The 21940-nt window shown below is 39.4% G+C and overlaps 1 long non-coding RNA gene and 1 pseudogene across 1 annotated transcript; one reads left to right on the top strand and one right to left on the bottom strand.

The window, feature by feature from the left end:
- Positions 1 to 1148: 1148 nt before the first annotated feature.
- LOC140505911 (nitric oxide synthase-interacting protein pseudogene) overlaps positions 1149 to 21940 on the bottom strand; it is a 44526-nt pseudogene continuing 23734 nt past the window's right edge.
- On the top strand, positions 3517 to 10254 carry LOC140509112 (uncharacterized). Its single transcript, XR_011968578.1, has 4 exons — positions 3517 to 3605; positions 3908 to 4011; positions 8163 to 8284; positions 9943 to 10254. It is a non-coding gene; the product is annotated as an uncharacterized lncRNA (long non-coding RNA).

Raw genomic sequence — 21940 nt, 5'->3', positions numbered from 1 at the left:
TGAGAGGGAGAGAAAATAGACTTCTGTTAATTTTTTTTTAAAAATAAGAGAGGCAGGGGACGTGCTACAGATGGGAAATGTCATATGCATTTTTAGACAAGGTCACTTACTATTAGTTTTACTCTTTTACAAGAGACTTCTCACAAGATGCGAGGACTGTAAATGTAATATAAAAACAAAACATATTGATAAAACTTAAAAAAAATAAAATGAAGGGGGTGGGCTAGAAAATCTCTAAGGTCCCTTTCAGCTCTAAATCTGTGATCCTATGAGAGGATGCCATGAGTACCAACTCTGAGCTCCATATTATCCAGCTGAGGAATCCATAGCCAAGTCAAGCTAGCAGCAACAATTTATGAAGTGCTTACTATGAGTCAGGTGCTGTGCTAAATGCTGAAGACCCGACCTTCATCCCAAGATGGCGTTCCTCCTCCCCAGCCACTTCCACCTGCCCCTCTTGGCCATCTTGGTGAAGTCAGCCTTTCCTTGATGATACTTAGAACTCATTAATTTGTCCCAAGAAAGCTTCTGGTGTGGCAGAAACTTGTTTTAATGCAAATAGACACACAATCCCACTAACCCACAGGAGGATATAAATTGAAAACAGTTGTTGGGAATTGACACCATAGTTTAATAAGACAGAAGGCTAGTTCATAGATCCTGATAGGCTCAAGGGACTCCAGTTGAATGCTGGGCCTTAGTGGCGTCAGAAAAGTGGATGGTTACTATGGTGATTAAAAATTGCACCTGTGCGGAGACTGGGATGTCTCAAAGAACTGTTTTTCAGGTGGTAGAGGTCTGTATGTGCCCCGAGTGTGTGTGTGTGTGTGTGTGTGTGTGTGTGTGTGTGTGTGTGTGTTGGGGGGGGCAGAGAGAATTGGTAATGAAAGACAAGGAGTGGTGAAGACAGTAGAATTGCTCTGCAAAGTGGGTTGTCCTTTAGGACAAAGGGTGGGTAAAAATGTGACCAAGATCCAGGAGGCCATTTTCTGCTCTGAATAGTGATGAATGTCTGGCCCAGCCATGTCCCCATAGGGAACAAGCTCTGGCCCACCACAGTCACTGCATGGCAACCGCACCTATCCCAGCAGGTGAAGGAGGAAAGCATACAAATGGGGGAGTCGATGGGAAGGAGAATGAGACCTGAATTGTTTGTGAATACCAGTTATATTATAATGCTGTTCAGCACTACATCATTCTCCAGAGAGCCTTGAATAAGGTTATTATAGGTGAAGTCATTTTTGTAATAAAGTTGGCTGTAGCTCTGGGTCATAAATCATGGGTTCTGGGTACTAAAAAATTACTAAACATGCCTCTGTTACCACATACTGTCCTCCTTTTAAATACTTTGATTTTGCTACAAATCTTCCATTGACTGGAAGGGGGGTAAGGAATAGAGAGAACGAGGAAATGATTCCCTCTGTCGTCTGTAGCAGCTAGCCTGCATCTGTGCAGCCCAGAATGATTTCCTGAGGTGTGATGTTATTTATGGCATGCTTTCTCTATCAAAAAGGCAAACAGCATCCCTGGTGACCCCGGAGCATTTGCATCATGGCTTCTCGTGCTAATTGATTCATTCCCTGGAAAGACCCAAGATGGGCAAGCTGTTAGCTGGACACACTCTTCCTGCTGCTGATTCTGGAGATGAAGGAACATAATAAGCAGAGATGTTAATAAAATTGTTAAATGTCAGATCTGCAAAGCTCCCACCCGCTCCTGAGTTCATCAGCCATTGTGGAACGAGGTAGTCAAATACCATCTCCTCCCCTTGTCCTTTTTTTTTTCAGTCTAAACTCCATAACCTTTGTTAAGTACGGAGATTAAGAAGTGTTATTAACAACACCGATTGTTTAATTCCTTTCATAACTTCTTCCTTTGGAAGAGGAGTCCAGCCCAGGATGAAAATGAATATTATCCTATGAAGTGCATTTCAGATGTAATAAAGCAGAAAGGTACTACTGGGCCCGATGGCAGTCATAAGAGGGAACAGAATGTGGATTTCTATAGCTCAGTGCCTGCAAAGCAGAAAATGAAGATTGTAAAAACGTCACATAAAGAAAAAATGCACAGTGGGTTCGTTTTGCGATGCCCATAATTCAGTAATGCCTTTAAGTAGCTAGAAGAAATATAATAAATGTTTTTCCACAACATTGATCATACTGTATCAGAGGAAATATTAGTGTGCAGGGAGCCATGATTATACTGGTAGTAATTCTCAGTGCAGAAAACTACTGGAAGATGGGACCCTTTATAGGCTGAACTTTTATTGGCTGCAGTTATTTACCTTTAAGAATACGCCTAATACATTGTCCTATAGCTAAATATTTTTGTGAAAATTCAAACCGGCACTGTCTGTAAATCAGAAACCCCACCACCATTTTATAGAATTTTTTTTCCTACTGATGCTCTGATATGTTCCAGAATACAAAAACCAGCCAATTGACCATGTCAACATTCTAGAATGCCTGTAAAACAAATTCTTCTGCATTCTGAGGCTGGAATGGGAGTGGACAGGTTTATCGTATGTGATTCCATCCAAATGCCACCTGTAAATATAACCTCTCTCTAAAGAAAGTAAATGGATTATTAGATTATGTATTGCAGTAAGAATCCACCTTGCTCTGTAGTCTGGAGAACGATATGTGTGGAATTCTACAGCTTTACTGTCCTGCCTTTGACACACTGAAGAAATCTTTAGAAAGCAGAAGGGTAGAAGTATGTTCTTTATTTATGAAGAAAGGAAAGATACTGATTCCTCCTCCCAGTCTCTTGCTCCTCAGACTGGCAGGAGCTGGTAATGCTATGGAGACAGGATGCTGGATGGGGGAGGCCTTTGTGTTTCTCAGAATTCAGTCATCACACTCATCCCTTGGTCTACGAAGAAACCTTGGAGATAGGCTCTGAAAGCTGTCCAATCAGCCTTGCCTGGGAGCCAGGATAGGGGGAGCACAGTCAAGCGTTTGCAGAAATTGAAGGAGAGGAGGAATAGGGGAAGGGGGATCTCCAAGGAATTGAAGAGAAAGGCCCCTGTGATGTATATAAAGAAAACACTAGATATGAGAGGAAAAATTATATACTACCTTGAGGGTAGCAACGGAAACAGAAATACTTCCCAGTTCATAATCTATATGTCCTATTTTACAGGATGTATGTTTGTATGGGGGTGTCAATTTAAAAGGAAATTAGCTTTACAATAGCCCTTGTTGAATCTAATGACTCCGAAAGTCCCAATATATACCTACTCTTAATTCTAGCTAAAACAAATGGGGATGACTTTTGCATGGAAGACAATGGCTTCCCCTACTTGCCAGTGCTATTGTCGGTCAGTCATCTAATAAGTATAAGTACCCCCGAAGAGCCCAGCACAAGTTGGATCGATGAGCACACAAAGAAAGGCAAAAGACAGTCCTTACTCTGGAGGACCCCACAATCTAATGACGTAGATGATATATAAAGAACTATATGCAAACTAAATATATACAGGACAAATTGGAGGTAATCAACAGAGAGAAGGCACTAGAAATAGGGGGATCAGGAAAGACTTCCTGTAGAAGAGGGGATTTAAGCTGAGCCTTGAAGGAAGCCAAGAAAGTCAGGAAACAGAGGTGAGTTTATTATAAGGTACATCACAAATATATATATTTTAAAAGTCCTTGTAGTTTAACTAGTTCCTTATGATTTCAATCCTCTATTTCTACCTTCTCATTGTCCTTGGGTACAATGGGGGGTACATGCAACTGGAGATAAACTTGGACAAATTTTGTGTGTATTGGGGGGAAGAATTAGGTTAAAGCTTCAATACTATTTTTCAGTCATACTGTACTAAAAGACGTAGGGCAGACAGAAGGGGAATGTCCTTCATTTCTTTCTGTTTTATGTTAACATATCTTTTTTTTTTTTTAATCAGAGGAATCAGAATGGAATGGTATCCTTTTTCAGAAAGCTTGAAGAACAGGAAATCATGAGGCAGAAGATGGCTGTCTCACTGACAACATACTGTCTTAGAAACAGGTGAGGAGGCTTGTAGGTCACTCAGATTTCAGAGTGATCAATACTGACTGACCTGGCTTACTAAGGTTTCTACTCTCGGGAATGTCCCTAAAGAGTGCCCAGGGCTATCACCAAAAAACGCTAAGCAAATATCTCACTGCATGATGCTTATTGCTGGAGGCTCTTGTTAAGATGTACCTGGGCAGATGCTCTATGAATTACTCTTTGAAAATGAAAATTGATTAGTGCTGCCTTGCTAGGCTGTCTAGCATTTGAATATGAGAGAAAAATAGAACACCTTCAGTTAGATGATAATTTTTTAAAGGAAATTCTATTCCCTTGAATTCTAGGAAAGACAACTCATATACTCCTTTCCCACATATATTTTCACTGTAACGGACCTTTTGCTAAATTTGACTTGGGTCAGTAAGATCTATTTTCCCCCCTTTAAAACCTTAATCAACTTTTTAGAGCACGACCATGAAAACTGGAAAGTCTAACTCATAACTAATCACTGAGGACAGTTAGCCACATAGACGCCTCATTTCCAGGAAATTTTTTTTTGAGCAACTCTTTGATGCTCGAGGAGGAAGCCTGTGTGGTGGGTAGAATGCTGGAATTGGAGTGAAAAAGAAAGATCTGTCTTCAAATCCTGCCTTTGTAAGATGGGCAAGTCACTTAACTTCTCAGACTCAGTTTTCCCCATCTGCAAAATAAGGAAAATTGTACATGCAATAGTACCTATAAACTTCAGAAAATACTTGTAATTCATGTCCCACAGGGCTATTGTGAAACTCAAACAAGATAATGTTAAGTCAAGAGCTTTGCAAACATGAAAGCATTATTCTGAGTGTTTCAGTATAATGTTCTGGTATAAAGTCTTAGTGAACTATTAGTGCTGGAATGTTCATGAAGACTTTTGGGAGACCCTGAATGAATTTCATTACTATTATCATTGCCACTCCTAAATATTTAGTTTTGACATGTAGCACTTCTTTTCTCTTAAATACACATAATACACATATATATTTTATAGACACAGAAGAGAATAAGCTCTGCTAGAGAGAGCAGAGGGAGAGAACCAATAGAGATTAGATGTATAATAACTGATAGGTTGCTTATTGAAAATGGGAATTAGAAAATTCCTCTTCCAGAGTCATTCTCTTACTGGGGATACAGGCAAAGAATAGAATAGTATTCCACTTCAATTACAACATGACCTGAACCTTAAAACTCCCATAATAGATCAAAAAAGGATGCCAAGTACAGAACATGCTTGTTATGATGTGTAAAACTTTCACATAGACCACTACTAAAGGACATACACATGGAATTATCTCAAGTAGCCACTAGATGTCAGTGTTGCACACGTCTGGTCATAAAAACTGCTACTATTTAAAGGTGGCAGCTTGGAATGGACATTTTAAGGGCTGTTCCGGGTACCTAATGGTGGTACACAACTTCTTAATTGATCAAATTCGATGACAATAAGGTGACTCTCTTTTCATCCAATACAATCAGCTACTAGAAATCCTTCTCAATTTTAGAATATGAACTTTCCAGTATCTTTTTTTCAAAGTCAGAGATGGATTCGGGTATTTTTTAATAGTTCAACACTGGGTATTAATTATAAGTAGCACATTTCTGGGTACCAAATGGGGCGAAGCGAAAAATATAACCATAAAATACCTCAGATTTATATAGCACCTTTTCCCCAAAGATTTGAAATCACTTTCACATTTATTAGCTCATCTGTCCTCAAAACATCTCTGTGAGGTTACCTGCTTTACTGCCTTTATGAGTCAAAGTTGACCCAATGAAATAAGTAGGAATGAAGTAATTATTTGTGCTGGTATTCTGCAAGTAGATCATGAGCAAACAGCTAAATCTAGAGAGAGAGTGACTGCTTTGAATGCTAGTAGCTCGGGGATTTCTAATAATTCATTTGAAAATTTCTTTAGACAGTTCACAGACTTTAAAGTTCCATTCTTAAATCACAGAAATAATGAGCATCCCATGAAGTCTACGTTACAGAGATAACATTTGGAGACTTCCTTCATTGTGAAAGAGGCACAGCTACAAACCTCAGGTTACAAAGTAAAGGGACCAGAGTAGAGAAGGAGAATGGGTTAACCAAATAAAACAAATCACTTGCTTACTCTGTTTAGAAATAACCACAAGTCTCAATCCAGCAGCTATTAAGTTTGGTCTCTTTTTTCTTGGAACCTTGGGGTTGTTCTCTCTAACTTCCTCATATTTTTTAGGGGGTGAGTAAGAACCATTCTTAGATGACTATTGGCCTAGATTTTAGCTAGGGAGATTACTTTCAGCTCTTGCAAATTATCATAGCTCTTTTGCCTAGCATCTATGGGATGCTTTGATCCAAATTTTCAGTCATTGTTTCCACATTTAGGGGCTGGAATGAACATCAAAGAAGTGGGTTACGGAATTTACTGGATGCCAGAGAAGTACAATAACATACAGAGGATATAAGCAAATCCCAGTGGTGAAATTGGCTGCCAAATCTTACACATAATGGGGGCCCTAAAGTGACAGTCTATCTTTGACAAGTGCATAATGATATCAATGCCAAGGGAAGGAACTAGCATGCTGAAAGGTGAATAAAAGATCTGGGAACAATTCACTGCACTTACACATTTCCTCAGTGTGTTTTCACACAACAAGGAAAGCAGATGACACAAACGCATTAGCTAATCAGTGGAAGGGGCTGTAGACACGCCAGGATTTTTATACCAACCTGGCTCTTGCCCTAGATCCAAAACCCATAGTCGAAAATGGAATGTGATTAGAAATCATTCATCTTCTGAGGGAAAAATTAGGAACAAGTAAAAAGTGAAAATGGCTCACTTGTTCTTTCTTGGATGTTTCAGATTTTAATACCCATATGTTGTTTGTGATAAGCACTTCTCCTCCCAGGGCCAATGCATTCCAAAATACCCTAGCTAGTTCACAGAGTGAAGTCGAGGGGAGCTCATTTGTATCTGCTGCCTTTGTGCAAATATGGATTAATTTTGGTTAATTTTAGTGGGTGCAAATAAAGTAAAATGCAAAGAACCAAAACCACTAAAACCAGGCTATTGTGCAAACCTCTAAAATCCTCCTCTTCAAGCTCTTTTAGGTTTTATTTTTTGAAATAAAAACAATAAAATGACTGTAAAAAGTTTCCAAAAGCTTTGACATTGTGAACAGTTGCTAACCACGGCTATTCCCTGAGCTGCTAAAAGAATTTGGATGCCATTCTAGAATCTGTAATTGCCCCTTGGTGCCATCCATAAATATTTTATTTCTGAAGGTGGTTTTACAAGGATACGAATCCTATTGTGTGTGGCTCTTGGCTCTATCGCCTGGCATGTATGTCAATATGGTTTCCATGACTGGTATCCATGCCAGTGTTTGAGGACAAAGGCAGGCCCCTTGTCTTCAAATGAGAGTGGAGATGGTTTCAAACTTTGTATTTCCATGTTAGGGGTCTAGCGTATAGTAGTCGTTTAATGGATGCTTGTTGATTAGCTGATCAAATCAATGAGGGCACACAGCCTTTTCCGAAGGTCCCTTTAAAAATAGACCTTGGTGAAGCTATTTAGGGGCAAAAATCTGACATCATGGATGCAAACAGACACATTAGCCTTATCTTGTAAAGAAGAAGCTATTGGCTCATCCAGAAGCATGGGAAGTATGAATAGTATGGGATGGGTTTTGTCACTGCCTCTGCAGAAGGAACAACTGCCCACAACCAAGTACAGTGAGTCACAACTAAAAGTCAAGCCTTGTCTGCGTAAGGGATTTAAGTCACTGCCTGCTGCAACTCAAACATCCCCCATCCGCGGCCTTTTAATGGCTCCTAGTGCTATCTAACATTGCAGGGTTTGGATGAAGTTATCACTTAGAGGAATTCTCTCTCTTCTTATGAAGATCATTAAGGCTCTGAATAAAAAAAGGTTATTTTCATTGTTTCTGACATCTAATGAAGTAACTAAGTGGCTAGGAATGCTTGAAAATGCCCCAAAGGGTATTCAACTAACTAAATATATACACCATGAGTTTCTAATGTTTCAATAGTATTATTTATGAGCTAATTTAATCAGTGTAGCAAAATATGGAGTAGGTGACGGCCTAAAAATCATGACTGTATTATGTTTTTTGCCATGCAGCTGGATAAACATATTCCATGACAGATCTTGGTCAAGCCTGCAGAGATGTTCTTGATGATGGCATGAATAAATATGAGGTGCTGGATACAATTCATGGTGTTCTAGGTCTTGAGCAAAACCAGGTGAGTTTGGGCTGGAAAAACATGGAAGAAACAATGTAAGCATGTTGGGGTTATGTAAACCTGGAGAGTCTTTCTCCTTTCCCCAGCTGTTTTGCTCCAACATTTTCATTTACATCAGTAAGAACTCTGTCATGTTTTATCTGCCATACTTTCACCGCAATACTAGGAATCAATTAAAACCCAGCTGGTTGGGAGTTTGTGGCGGGTTCTCCAACATGTGGGGAAGAGGTAGGGGGGTGGGAAGGACTCCCAGCTTGTTACGAAAGGGCTTATCCACAAGATTCCCCTTTAAGACTGCATCCAATTCACATTAAAAATGCATTGCTTAAATTGCTTATTTTTTGCAACCCTTTTGAGCATAGTTTCTGATTCTGAGGAAGGTGTGAAAAGTAATTGCTTCAGTCAGTTTTGGACAGAGGAGCTATGGTATGACAACTGTGTGATGCAACATTTTCATCTCTGCAAACTGACTGAGAATTAGTGTGGATCACAGTGAAATATTGCTTTTGTTTGGGAATTTTTTTTCATAAAGTTCATTGCTTCAGATCTCATGACCTGACTTTTCAGGGCACACTCTGCAGTCAGTCATGGAAGGAGCCAAAATCAAAATGCAACTGTTGTTTTTCACACATTTCTTCTGAGGGGGCTGGTATTTATGATGTGTGAAACTGTTTTGGGTGTAAAAGAATGAGTGTCCTTCAAATAGCACTAAATGGAACTTTTATATATATATATGTATGTGTATATATATACACATAGATAGATAGACAGATGGACAGATAAATGGATGGAGAGAGACAGAGACAGATAGAGACAGAAGCAGAGAAACACAGAGACAAAGAAGATCCTTTTTCATTTGGAAAATTACTCAAAGAGAAGACGATACATTATATAGGATAAGCCCCTGGCTATAATCCTGACTCTACCTATAGCTAGTAAGATATGTGACACTGGATATTCGGTGCTTCAGTTTTCAGCTTGGTAAAATAAGGACATTACTACTTGTCCTATGTATCTTGCAGAATAATTGCAAATGTAAAATTAGATAATTAAACCAGTTTGAAAAGTTTGCGACAGCCTGGCCCCAACCCCCCTGTCCAGCATCGATGGAGGCTATTCTCTTCTGTGCTCTTTTATCCTGTCAAACTGTTTTGTTTCTCACACATCACACTTTGTGTATGTGCCCCATGCCTCAGATGGGTTTTCTTCTTACCTCCACCTCACAGAATCCTTCTCTTCCTTTAAGATGCAACCCAACTGCCACCTTCGGCATGAACCCTTTCCTCATCTCTCCAACTACTAGTGGCTTCTCTCCAAACTACCTTACGTTTAAATACTCTGGATACATTTGTATTTATTCAGTTAACATTTATATTGTATTTTTTTATTTGTATGTGTTATCTCCCTCATCAGAATGTAAGCTCATTAAACATAGGGACTGTTGCACCCTTTGTCCTTGAATTCTCATCACTCAGCACAGTGCCTGGTACACAGCAGGTGCTTAATTAATACTTGTTGCTTGATTGCTATAAGAAATGATATCAAAATTTATCAAATATGACTTTAGAAGTAAATAATTCTAAATTTAATAGAACTCTAGTTCTCTAGAGTTCTAATAGAACTAAGTTTAATGAAACTCTAAACTTTGCCTATTTCAGTTGGCAATACCTGGTCATCTCATTAACTGACTTCTCTGGACCCAACTCCTGGACTACCCAGACCAATAGCATCTACTGTATCCTTCCAGTGCCACCTGCTTTTCCAAAATTCAACTTTTGTTCATCTGATGCACAGTAATGCCGGGACCCTCCTGTCTTGTCAGAATCCCAGTCCTACCTGGCCCAACCTGTCATATTGCTGTATGCATCTTGGCATGACAGGTGTTATCCTGTGCTATATCCTGTGCTTTATCAAGGACTGTAAATGAAAGCTTACTTTGGACCTAATTGAAATAAAATACTTTTCAAAAATTTGTTGTACTGAGTCATGTTCATGTTAATATGAACTAAAATTTATGGATAAACCAAATGAGACCCTTTAGTTGATGCTGAAGTTAAGAGGACTTGGGTAGGCCAAAATTTCCTACAATGATGTCATCAAGGCTAATGACTCCACATTATAATATTAGCAGAAGCATCCGTAGGAGGTGGAAAGATATCACCAGGGAGAGCTTAGAAAGAGGCCAATCAATGACCAACAGACCCCATGACTGAGTTAGCAGCACATGGCTCACTTTTTTTTTTTTCACCTCCTTTGCATCTCAAAGTCTGTGGCTCCATGTATGGAAGAAATAAAGAGAAGACGATGAAGGTAGTTAGAGGAGATCTCAAAAAGAAACATGTCCGGACATTTCCAGACCTGGAAACACCTCCGGACCTTGACAAACAGACTTTCTCACCTGCCCTTGGCTTAATGCCTCACTCCTATTGCGACTTTAGTCAAGAGATCTGCTTCTGAATTTCTATATCTTTAGCATAAAGACTACATAGCACAATGACTTCATTTGAAAGAGGGGCATTGTGTTCACGTAGAAAAGATTCCCTATGCTTTGGGATTAATTAGGGTACAACTCCTGTAGGCAAGAATCATGGCTCTGGTATGCGTCCCATAATCCTAGCAGCTTGTGGGCACTCAATAAATATTAATGGATTGTGATTAAGTTTTACATTTGATGACATTTTTTTATTCACAGAGTCCAAGACTACTCTTTGTGAGTGGGAGAATAGGCTTTCTGGAGTGCAAAGAGAATGTCTCCCTCTCTGCTCCAGCACTGAGGGTCCTGTCTGGTCCACTGAGCTCAGGAACCATCTTGTCTGCCAAACCCTGAGAAGGGTGTGGGCTGTGGGGGTATTAACAGGGGAACAAGTTAGTCTTCATCCAGGATTCTCCAGGGTGCACTCTTTGGCTTCCTACACTCGCTTCCCAAAGCTATGTAACTAAAAATCTGTATATGATTAACTGCCTTCCTGCCCACCCTGTAGCCCGAACAGGCAGTTTGGCTGGAAACAGCCAGGGCAGCTTTAGCTGTCTTTGAGATGATAGGATATCCTCCCCCAGTCCGCTCCCCTCCCCCTATCATTTCATCCCAGAGAGAGTACATTCCTAGGGAAGGAGGGGAGAAAAGGGTGAGTTGTTTTGTTGCCTCTGTTGGTAAAATATGGTCACCAATAACAAGTAGTTATTGAGCACCTCCTAGTCTTGGGGCACGTGTTAGGGCTTGGTCTTGGCAACAGAAGGCAATGACACAAAAACTTGTTTAAATTGACATAGAATGATGTAAACAGAACCAGGAGAACCATATATACTAATAATATAAGCAAAAGGAACTCTAAAAGGAAGCCTGGGCAGCCAACTGGAGCCATAGTGAACAGCGCACTGGGCTTGGAATCAGGAAGACTCATCTTCATGAGTACAAATCCTACCTCAGACACATACTAGCTGTGTGACCCTGGGCAAGTCATTTGACCCTGCTTGCCTCAGTTCCTCATTTGTAAAATAAGTGGAAACACTCCACTGTCTAAAAGGAAGCCTAACTCAATAACTGAGATGACCCATCCTGCTCCCAGAAAAAAGATCATGAAATAGGCTTGCTTCTCTCAGGAGAGAGGTAAAGGAGCACAAGTGGAAGGTTGGATATTATGTCAGATACTGTCACCATGACTCTTGAATTTTGCTTAACCATTTTCCTTTGTTACAACAATGGGTTCAATGGGGAACATATACATATATATGTATATATACATATATATCAGAAAATGACTGCCAAAAATGACTGTGATGTAATAAAAGACCATCAATACAACCGATTCTTTTTAAATTTAAAGATGATACAGACAACTGTACAGGCAAGAAGTCAGCAAACTAGGATTCCTGGTATGGACCATTGCTCTGCCATGGGTAGGATTACTGTTTCAAGCTGGGCACATAGGACACGTACATATAGCAACTTGTCTTAGATGACAAAGTTCATCTCAGTTTCATGCCTGAGCATTTTCAAGCCAAGTTCTCAAAAATCAAAGTAGAATGCCATTTTAGGCTAGTAACTTTTCCCCCCTAACATAATGTTGAACACCAAGTCCCTGTTTTCTGGAACATGGGATTCTTCTTCAGTAACTTATACTTGCCCATAGAAGGGGGGGCTTTAATACTCCCTTTGGGCAACCTCGGGAAGCATGACACCCTGACACTCTCCTGCTCTGGTTCCTTTTGCACCCCTGGGACGCAATCACTTGTCTGAGCCTTTACCAGTGGAGGGTGTTTCATGAAGGGAAACACAAAAAGCATTGGAAGCAAACCTCAGGATATACCTGAAAAGCAAAAAGTACTCACTGTTTTAAGAAGTAGTAAAAAAAAATTTAAAAATTGACTTCACAATTTATAGTAAATTGAACTAGTTTAATTAAATATACCCACAAGGCACAAATGTATTTAACTGACAACAAAATGGCTATTGTTCCCTCTTCCACTGATTTTTTAAGACAGTAAGTCATCATGTAAGGGTCTTTCTTCCCCTTTTGGTTATTGTATAATCAATAGATACAATATAAAATAATATAATGTAGTGTAATATACTACAGTAGAATACAAATACTTTGAGGGCGGGAACTCTTCTGTTATCTTTTTTTTCACCATCACCTAGCACCCTGTAAATGATAGGCATTTAATAAATGCTTGTTGGATTAGTTTGGATTGGATTGCATTGAACTGAAGTAGAATGGAAATTTGGTTGGCTTTGGAGTTGGATGACCTCCGTTCAAATCCTAGCCCTACTACTTATTGATTCAATTCAATATAATGCAGCAAACATTTATTAAGTGACCTGTCAGGCACTGTACTTATCTGATTACTTCATGTGACCTTGGATATGTCACTCAATCTTCGTGGGACTCAGTTCCTCATCTGTAAAGTGAGGGAGAAGAGTAGATATAGTGCTGGACTAAAGAGTCAAAAAGACCTGGGTTCCAATATGACCTCAGACCCTTATTAGCCATATGACCCTGGGCAAATCATGTAAACTTTCTAAACTTCAGCTTTGTTGTCTGCAAAATGAGGGAGTTAAATTCGATGGAGGCTAAGATGCTATGGTCTCATTGAATTGTATGTGCACAAATCCCACGGATGATCTTGGAGCCTCAAGGTGACCCATAATACATTGGATTCTTTATGGTTATTATAAACCCTGCCAGAAGCACCACCACGAGGGGGCAGTGAATACAATAAAAGGCCAAGTATCTTCCTCCAATGGAACTCAAAGCATTCTTTACACACCTGTGCTTCCTGGAGGAACATTAGTGACAATTACTATGCCAGTGCTCATCTGCTCTGCTTGGTCATAAGGGGAATTGAATCTTGAGCTTGGGCCTCATAGAAAGGGCGTTAGGTATCCTAAATTCCATGCTTGTCATTCTTGCAGCCAGGAATTAGAAAGAACTGTGTGGTGGATTGTTTAGATGGATGCACAGGTGTGGGAACAGTTTGTGATAGGCATGTTTATAGCAAATAAACATATTGTATGATAGACTGTAATCAACTATATAAACAACTTTAAAATTGTCTATACTTCATATCTCCAGTACTTGGTTTTGTTAATCATACGTCTTCTCTGACAGCAATTAAATAACCTTGAGAGAAACTGTACACCTGCTGTCTCTCCCTTGGGGATGCTACATCTCTTTTGTGAATGACATAAGCACTCCATAAAAAATAACCATCTAGTGTGGAATCCCATTTGAAGATACATTCCATTTCTCTCTGGTACAATTGGAAGGCACAGTTTAATGTAGCTAATATGTTGTGTGGACCCTCTTTTGAGGTCTCTGTTGCAAAGCATTCCTGGAGGGGTAAAGGTTGCAAATGGAACTTAATTGGAGGATATTGTCCGGACAAAAAGGGCCAGGTGTCAGCAACCCAATTTCCCCTTCCTGCCCTTTCCCTCTCTCTGCCCCTACCCCAACAATTTTTTTTCTGGATCCTCTGAAAGAGTCATTTGCCATTCCCCTAAGTCTCTAGTACAGTGCTCCTCCCTATCTATCCTGATTAAGTATATAAGAATTCTTTTTCTTTTTAGTTCAGCCAAAAGTTGAAATTTACAAAAGCAAAATTTATTGAAAAAACATTTTAAAAAGCATCAAAATACAGAGTATTGTTTTCTAAATCAAACTTAAAGTTTAGCCATAAGATTGATTGGCTAGTGCAGCTTATGGCAACCTCCTTTCTCTCATATTAATGAAATATGCACACTAAAGGGTCAAATGGCCGTGTGTGGGTGCCATATTTCTCTGGAATTATTCCAAGTGCATCTTGTTCTACTTAACAAATTAAATGAACATTTATTAAACTCTTGTTTTATGCAAGGGAGTATTCTATGTGTTGGAGATACAAAGATGACTGTCTTGAAATAATGGATTTCAGAGATCTGAAGAAGACTCCTTGCTTCCTGACATTTCAAAATTGGTCCTCTTTTTGGATCTACTCATGAAGTTCCTGTTTCTAAAGTATACTTTCAGCTGTCAGTGCATATGTAGACTGAAAATGATTGAGCTTCTGAGCTCAAGTATTTTTGGGCTCAGGTTATCATGAGATTTTCTTTGGCTTACTTGGGTACCCCCCAAAAGGGTAGAGTATAGGGAAAATAACAGCAGAGGTCAAGGAGAGATGTAAAGACAAAACGCATAGCTGAGCCCTATCTGAGGTCCTCCTAATTCTCTGGTAGTCCACCATTCTAGATCTATTATGATGGTTTCTTCTCCCTATCAATAACACAATTTCTAACAAATGCTCTAATTGACCTAGCTCTCCACACTAGATTTGAATAAATTTCTTGTTACCTTTAGTTCCAGCAAGAAAGTGGTTAGATTTTTTTTCTAAAAGGAATTCATATAATCACAGGATTTAGAGTTGGGCAGGATCTCGGAAGTCATCTAGTCCAACCCATACTTGACAAAGGATTGAGCCCCTTAGATTCTACGTAATTAAGTGAGCCTCCAGCCTTTGCTCAAAGGCCTCAAGTGAAGGCTGGCCTTTGCTCCTGGAACAACCTATCCCACATTTAGAACGCTCTAATCAGTATGAAATATCTTCTGTCATCAAGAAAAAATTAGTTTCTTCAAAATCTTGATGTGTTGCTCCTATTTCTGTCTTCTGGGACTAAAGCAGAGCAAGTTTTCTTCTTCTTCCATATGACAGGTGAAAGACAGCAATCATGTCCCCTCAGATTTTCTCTTTTCTGGGTCAAACGTTCCCAGCACCATCAACTATTCCTCATATGGCATGAGATCATTCACTTTCATGTTTTCACTCACATCATTCTCTGTGCCTTGAATATCCTACATTCCCATTCCTTGCCTGTCAAATTCTTATCTGTCTTTTAAAACCCAATTCAAATGAGTTACTTCATGAAATCTTCCCCTGATCCTTTATCCTATCAGACCTGACATAGCACTTTAACACAAATGAATGCTTCCAGTGCATTAGAGATGTGTAGAAGCAAGGAAGGAAAGAAAGAATGAAGGAAGGAAGGAAAAGGAAGGAAGGAGGAAGGAGAGAAGAAAGGATTTATTAAATATCTGCTATGTGCCTGGCTATTTGCTAAGTAATTTACAAATATTATCTCACTTGACCCTTAAAACAGTTCTAAAAGTGCTAAATTTTCCCTTAGTTGAGGAAACTGAGGCAGGCAGAGGTTAAGTGATTCACCCAGGATCACACAGCTAATAAGTGTCTAAAGCTACGTTTGAGATACAGGCATTCTTAACTTCAGGCTTGGAGTTTCATCCACTCTGTCACCCAGCTGTCATAATTAAGAGCATAATTATCTATATGTGGATCATATCCCGTGTCCTATCCCTCAGTGAAATATAACCTCAGTGAGGGCAGAGATAGGTTATCTAAACTTTGCATTTCAAATAGCACTGAGCAGAGTGTTCTTGTACCTAGTAAGCACTTAAAGTGTCTATTGAATTTAATTAATAGGATTTAATGAAATGACTAAGGGGAAAAGTTTTTAAAAAATGCAAAAATATGAGGTTGATATTACAGAGTAAATTCAAAGGAGTAAATAGCTCCTATTTTAAGATAGCAATAATAACAGAACCACAAGTTGACTGGCTCAATTTCTGAAGGAAAAGTGTATCTCCATTTCTGAATGCCTGTCCCATCATAACCCTGCCCCCACAAGACATTTCTTTTCTAGACATCTCAGAAAGGAAATAGATAGGACTAAGCAAGATTTCAGCCTAGATCTCCCTATGCTGGCAAGAAAGACAAAATCTGGCTTTTAAGAATTCTGTAACTTTTTGTTTTTATCTGTTATCTATAGTACCTACAGATTTCTTTGTAGTGGTCAACAGTGACCACCTATAAAAAGAAACTCAACAAGATATCCTGATTTCAGAAAGTAGGACTAGGTAAGGCAGGAAAGAAGTGGAAATGTATTCAATCTCTTAGGAAAACTGGAAAGAGAGGAACTTGGGTTAGAAGGATGGTAGTATTAAAAAAAAAAAGTCGAGAAATAAAATCCTGGGGGAACAAAAGTACATTGTGTGCACATATGTAGTTGTGGCCTTCATCCTCCTCTCACTCCTCATATAGAATCCTACCACTGGAATTTTACAGTATCAATAATACTTAAGTATATAGTAAAGGCAATAGGTAACATGTCCACCAAGACCAAAAATAGTGTTCCATAGATATTTCACATATTTAAAAGTTGTGCTATAGGACTTACGAATTAAACGAATAGGAAAAAAATATTAAGCATTTACTATGTGCCAAGCACTATGCTAAGTACTGGGAGACCAATCAGTCACATGTGCAAGTGCATGCGCATGCATGCACTCACACACATATACACGTATACACACGTATATCATAGATATCTAACATCTACATTATTATATCGCTCTATCTACATCTTGTTTTCTCATAGTTGTTTGCATTGTGAACTCCTTGATGGCAAGTCTGATACATAGTAAGCACTTCATAAATAATTGTTGACTTAAATAAACAAAGTCAGTCCTTGCCCTCAAGAAACTTATACACAAATGGGAAAAACAACACGTAACGAAGAGTTGTAGCCAAGGTTGGGGGTGGGGGGAAGGAGAGGCATTTTGTTTAGAAAGTTCCAAGAATGGGGAGTAGAGCCATAGGGAACTAGGTTGACTTATACTTTCCAGGAGCAATGGCAGAGTTGATTTGATTATGATTCCATATCTGGAAGGAATATGTGAGTTACAAGACGGGAGAAGTCCCTGTACCCCCACGATGAGATTCAAAGATTCAAAACTGCATGTTCAAATCAAATAGGAGATATGATCTAGTTATAAAAATAGCGTAGCAGTTCATTGCTCACTCAAAATGTATTGGGTACATATCATAAATATCAAATCCAAAGGTCATCTTTACTACTGAACTTGAGATCCTCACTCAATATACCTAGTCGCATAGTCTTAATTTGATGAGTTTTGAATTTGACTAATGACTACACTGAGGAAATGTGAAGATGACATGAAGTCTTTCACTTGAGCTACGAGAAGATTCTAAGGTAAGCCTCTAAAGCATCAGTTTGATGATGATGGTGGTAATCTGGAAATGTTAAGGAGAACCTAGGCTCAGTGACTGGACTGGAGAATTGAAATGTCCAGACATTCACTTTCATACTACATATCATGTACCAGAATATCATTAGTGTGGTCTTGCCACTGGACTCCAATGTCTCTGGAGGAGAGTGAGGCTCATGACTTTACACAGCTCTGCCTCACTCAAATCCAATTCACATCCAAGTCAAGACATCACCCTCCCCATGTCATTGGTCCTCTCTGATAACGAAGGACCACAATAAGCAATCATTTGTGTCTTATTCACTAGTCTTAAACGTTGGAGAAATATTCTCATTTCTTTCCAGAGTCCTAATGTTTTTGAAGGCAATTCTGCAACTGTTAGATTAAGGCTGTGTCTACACCATGCCATAACAACAACCCCATTTCAGTCAACTCAATAAGAAAACTTCATTAGCGCTACTCATTTGGTTGCTATCACGGAGATGCAGCAACTGGTTGATTGGATTTGTCACTCTTCAGTCAGTGTTCTGTCATCGTGGATGTTCAGACCATGCTCTGCTCATTACAACCCTCCCTTCCTGCCATTTCCTTTGTTCTCAGTGCCCAATTGTAATTCCTTAATTTCATTCCCTGCATCACAAGCCAAGCCAATTTATGCTGTTTCTCTTTCTTCTCCTTCTTGAAATTGTCATTAAGATACCTCTGGCTTGACAGGTTGTATCTGTGTGTTTTTATTGTTAGGTGCTGTTTAGATTTTGGAAAGGACTGAAATGCTATTTATCTATAATCTTTTAATGCAATTTTTCCTATATATGTATGTTTTCTATTTTTTTTATGTTAGGTCCTTCATTGATACAGACGACATGGGTGGTTTCCATAGGTGCCAACACAACAAATCAACTCTTCCTGGGAGTGAAGTCCAACAGGTCTGATTCATGCCATGAAGCCCACCAATACAGACTTCCTTGCAGAATCAAAGGGCTTCAGCATCAACTCACATATCCCCCAAATACCAATTTTAAGAAATTTAATTTCAAATCAACAGGCCCATTATACTTCCTAATTAATCATGGCACATGTTATTTACCAAACTCCTGTAAAAATAAATTTCTTTTGTACACACCACAAAGAAATGTTACATAAAATTAAGCACCAAGTAATGACTTTAATTTGTGGTTAGTTAATAATACACAGATGATCACACTGCTGTAAAGTAAACCCACTTGGGACATTAACAGATAGGCCAGCACAAAAGAATTAGAAACAGACAGATTGTGAAGCATTCTTCCTCAGCCACTGGGCTCTATGTAGCAAACACATGGGGAAAGCAGAATGGCTGGTACATCGACTGGTACTTCAGGTCCTGTTGCTACATAGAAATCTGCTAGAAGGCATTCACAATGAGAAGCCAGACCAAATGACCTTTAGGGGTTCTTAAACAATCACAAGTTATTTTTGACTCCTTGCCCAGCAAAAGGATATTATCTAAACTAAAAGGAGGCTGTCCTTTATCATGAGCTTCTTTTCCTTAATGATCTTGAGTCTTGGGCTCACCTTTAAAGCTCAGTATTCAGCCAAATAGCTCTCAAGTTTTCCAAAGTGATTTTTTGGCAGTTGTGTATAGTGATCAGGACACTGGACCTGGAGGTAAGAAACCTGGATTCCAAGGTATAATACTCATTACCTGTGAGACCTAGGCAAGTCACTTAAATTTTCTAAGACACATATGTAAAATGGAGATAATGAGCCTTGTGCTGACTATTTCACAATGTTGTTGAAGGAAAGGTCTTTGTAAACTGACGTTAATCTTAGGGAAAAATAACTTTCAACATTCCCTACTAATTTGTAAGTGAGAGTTTTTTAAATGAGGTTGGTTAAAAGCAAAGCTAAACAAAGCAAAACAAAACTGAGAGTATAAAACAGTACTGAGCAAGGTCACTAATTGGAGTTTAAAGGCTATTGGGAGTTCTTTGAAAAGAGCAAAAAAAAGTATTTCAAAAATAGCATGTGATTCTTCTGTCTCTTTTGGAACTTATTTTCCTTGTGACTCATCTCTGTATAAAAGTGGGTACAGTGCCCAAGTGTCCATGACATAACCCAGAAAGTCTGTGAGAGGCTTGGAACAAAAAGCTGAAAGTGGGAGAAGAGAAAGGAAGAAGATACAAGAGCCAGTGGAAGGATCATATCATAAAGGGTTCCCTATGGATTGTGTCTTTTTTACAAGACACTAAACTTCAGTTCTGCATCACCAACTGCCTTCTTGACACATGTCCTAGAGGCACCTCTAGTTCAAATTCAAGAGTACAGTTCAAAACTGGACTTGTATTCCCCCCACCCACCACCCCTTCCCCAAATTTCCCTATTTCTGTTGAGAATAATGTCATCCTTCCAATTTCTGAGTTTGAAATCTTGGCATCATCCTATGACTATTTACTCTCCATTACCCTGCCTCCCACTCCCAATTATATATTAATCAGTTGTCAAGTCTTGTTTCCAAACTATTTTTCAGTCATCAAGTTATCTATAGTAATAGAGCTTTGTTAATCTAGCGACATCTCATCTGCCTAACATATCTCAGTCCCCTTCTCTTGTCCCACACAGTCTTTATTCTGGTTCAGGTTTTTATTCCCTCTTGGCTGGATTGTTCCAATATCCCCTTAATTGGTCTCCTTGTTTCCAACTTTCCCCCCCTCTAATGCATCCTCCACCCCTCTGCAAAATTAACATTCCCTACTACTGAAAACTCTTCAATGCCTCCACATTTTTTCTAGGATAAAATATAAAATCCTCAGCCTACCATTTGGGATCTTCTGCCACCTGCTTCCCACCTACTTTTTTAGTTTTAATTCTATATTACTTCCCTTCCTTCACTCTACAATCCAGTCAAACTATCTTGCTAGCTATTTCTTATACATATATTTCCTTCGCTCACCAAGGGTGAGAAAACCAGGCATGGAGATTCAGTGTCTTTAGTGATCGGCTGATGATTAAATAGTTATTAATGTTGACTCAACCAACCCACCAACTTTTGTCTTGTCACTGGATTTTGAAGACTCTAGAAGAGAGAATAAGGCTAACAACTTTCCACAACTCTGCCTCACTTAAATCCAATTCATGCTCCAGTCGAGACATCACCCCATGATGTCAATGATCATCTTTGAAGATGAAGAACTAGCAACAACAACATGGGAATATTGAGTACTGTCCTGAGAGCAGGAGCATGGGTCAGGGATAGAGTAATTCAACATTTCTTGTTCCTAGGGGGTAGGATATTGTTTATGTCATGGGAGACAGGACAGGGAGGGGTTTGACCAATGCAGTCCTAATCTGCTCTAAGGACTGAGCCCTCTTTAGCCAGTTCTCCTCCCCCATTACATTTGAGAAATTGGTGAGAATATTTGCTGCCACATTGTATTTTCCGGGCTGTTTACTCCATATTTCTATCTTAAATAAGTTGTCCTTTTTTCAACCACTACAATGTATTATTATGACACTAGTTCCAGCTGGTCTGGGGGAAATTCAGAGAGATGAAGCAGGGATTCAGAGTAGTGGCTGAAGAGGGGCTTCAAGGCTTCAAGCACTTAGAACTCTTGCAGTCCAAACCTGGAGAGTGGAGTGCTTCCTTCTAGCCAGCCTTTGAAGAACAAGAAATTCCCATATTACACAAACTGTAAAAATAGGAAAAGCAGGAATTCTACCAAATTTTTTTTTTCTGTGAGTCAGGCACAGAAATCAGTGGAGAAAGGGTCTAGGGAAATGAAGACTTGCTAAATGACTAGGCATGTCATTAGTCAGTGGTCCCTTAACCTTCTGATCTCACCTTTCTGCATGCCTCCTCTTTTCTATATGCAAAATGGGGAGTAAATAGCCTCTGAATTCATGGGGTTGCTGTGAGTCAAAGTTCCTCTGACCCTCATGCCCCCTTGGTATTCTGAAGGGGTCACAAACTCCTTTGGAATCTCCAGGCTGAAGAGCCAGGTATGAGAACTGGGCACGGCAACCTCTTCAGATACGGTCATCCGTGTTCAGCCTCTGTTTGACCAGAAAACAAGGTTGCCAACCTGACTACCCTTGGTAGAAGACAGAAATGGGGCCTGCA

This window comes from Notamacropus eugenii, chromosome 5 (genome assembly GCF_028372415.1).
Source record: "Notamacropus eugenii isolate mMacEug1 chromosome 5, mMacEug1.pri_v2, whole genome shotgun sequence".
Taxonomy (NCBI): Eukaryota; Metazoa; Chordata; class Mammalia; order Diprotodontia; family Macropodidae; genus Notamacropus; species Notamacropus eugenii.
Note: the sequence above shows the minus strand (reverse complement) of the source record. Positions and strands in the feature narration are given on the sequence as shown.